Raw genomic sequence first — 2,528 nt, 5'->3', positions numbered from 1 at the left:
CTGGACTCGCAGCCCGGTTGCTAGGAACAAACCGTTGCCAGGGGAAGACAGTCACCTGACCTACAGCTGGCGTAGTTGTGCGCGCGCTGTTCTTCAAAGCTTTGTAGTTTTGTATCCCAGTTGTATCACAATTATTCGCTTTGCCTGAAGTTTAGTTTCCCCACGAAGGCAGCTGGAACAAGTGGCACCCCATCCCTTTCTGACTCGAACGACCAAATTCATCATCCATTGACCAATGAATATTTCTAAAACGCACATTCCTCCAATGTAACTGGGCACCTGCTGCATGAAAAGCATTGTGCCCAGGCTAGGGATAGCGGCGTCCCTTCCTCAAGCAGAGTGTGGAGTGAGTGCAGAGCCCACTGCGGGTTTTTTGTTTGTTTTTGGAAGTGTGAGCCCAAGTCCGAACATCACCCACCTGCATCCAGGAGCTTGGAAATGACTTAGGGCCCAGGACACCACCGATCTCTCAAAGCAACAGTCTATAGAAAAACATTCCTTAGTCACAGCGTGTCCCCTGGGTCGACGAGACGGCTCGCCGGGTGATGTCTATGCCGAGTAGACTGACCCCTTTGAGTTCAATCCGTGGAACCCACACTATAAAAAAAGAGCCAGTTCTAACTAGTTGTCCTCTGATCTTCACACCCTGCAGCAGGCACCCAAGCACACACAAACATAGGTGTAAACATTTTTTTGTAATGTTCTCATTAAGAATTAAAACCACAGCTGGGCGGTGGTGGCACACGCCTTTAATCCCAGCACTCGGGAGGTAGAGGCAGGCAGATCTCTGTGAGTTCGAGGCCAGCCTGCTCTACAGAGTGAGTTCCAGGACAGCCAGGGCTACACTGAGAAACCCTGTCTCAACCCCTGCCCGAAAAAAATAAAAAAAGAAAGTAAGAAAGAAAGAGGAAAGGAAATGAAAGGAAAGAAAAGAGGGCTGGAGAGATGGCTCAGTGGTTAAGAGCACCGCCTGCTCTTCCAGAGGTCCTGAGTTCAATTCCCAGCAACCACATGGTGGCTCACAACCATCTGTAATGAGATCTGTGCCTTCTTCTGGCCTGCAGGAAGAGTACTGAGAATACTGTATACATAATCAACAAATAAATCTTTAAAAAAAAAAAAAGAAAGAAAAGAAAAAGGGCTTGTAAAGAGCCCCAAGGACAGGACACACAAGACAAAATAAAAATGCCATCCCTAGGGGCTGGAATGATGGCTCAGTGGTTAAGAGCACAAGTTCAATTCCCAGCAACTACATGGTGGCTGACAACCATCAGTAATGAGATCTGGTGCCCTTTTCTGACTTCAAGTCGTCCATGCAAATAGAGCACTCATAACTTTATAAAACCCTACACCAATTGCTTCACAATCAGCCCTCTGGGAGGTTGAGTCAGCCTGGGCTACATTTAAGACACTATCCCAAAAGCAACTCCCTCATCCCCCAAGAGATTGGAGATTGAACGTAGGGGCTCACACATGCTAGATGAAGGCTCTGCCCCTAAGATGATACCCCCACTCCTTACAGTCTTTTAGGCTAAACTGCACCAGTATCATTCTGACTGTGCCTCACCCCATCAGCTAAAGTTTCTAGAATGCAGACGCTAGTACTGGACTTGCCCTGCCCCCTTGGACAAATCACAATTCCTTGAAGGCTACAAGCCCTGCCAAGAGGCAAGTGGAGCCATTTATTCTCTCCTATTAATTCATTTTAAGCATCAGTTTAAGTCTCGAAGTGGTGAGAACAGGGGCAGCTGCTTCTATAATTTCGGGCCTTCCACAAAGCTCTCACAGCTTTGTTATAGACGCAGGCATTAATCTCTCCTAGAGGCCTAGGCTCTGTCAGGTTCTGGTCCGCGCTTTTAATGTCCATAAAGCAACCTATCTGTGTGTGCTTGTACATGTACTCGGTTAGCTGTGGCTGTGAGTAGGAACACCATATAGTCAAGGGAGATGAACTGCTACACAGGAGACGGACTTGAGGGAGATAGAGGGAGGACAATCAGAAATTCAAGGCCATTTGTGGCAACTTAGTGGGAGGGGGGCAGCCTAAGCTACATAAGACCTTGTCTCAAAAAAAAAAAAAAAAAAAAAAAAAAAAGAAAAGAAAAAAAAGGAAAAGAAAAAAAAAGAACCAAGTGTGGTGGTGCATGCCTTTAATTCCAGCAGAGGCAGGGGATCTCTAAATTCAAGCATCTTGGTCTACAAAGCAAATTTCAGGCCAGCAATAGCTACATAGTGGAGAAAAAAAAATCCATGACAAGTAAGCAGTAAGCATATTAGGTGATGAGCAGACCTAACGCTGTACAGGTGCAGCCTAGCTTGGGTAGGAGGGCAGACTCCATTTTTCTGTTGTTTGGCTGCTGGTGACTCTCAGACCTCACACCTTTCTTCTCCATATCTGGGACAGCTGTTTCAAAAGGGAACTTGGAGGTAGTTTAGTGATATTGCACTTGCTTAGTATATGTGTGAGGCTCTGGTCGCCCCCCCCCCCCCCCCCCCCCCCCCCCCCCCCCCCCCCCCCCCCCCCCCCC

Source organism: Alexandromys fortis, unplaced genomic scaffold (assembly GCF_014885135.2).
Source record: "Alexandromys fortis isolate MF-2015 unplaced genomic scaffold, M_Fortis_MF-2015_v1.1 scaffold_304, whole genome shotgun sequence".
NCBI classification, from domain to species: domain Eukaryota; kingdom Metazoa; phylum Chordata; class Mammalia; order Rodentia; family Cricetidae; genus Alexandromys; species Alexandromys fortis.
This window is presented reverse-complemented; position numbering follows the sequence as displayed.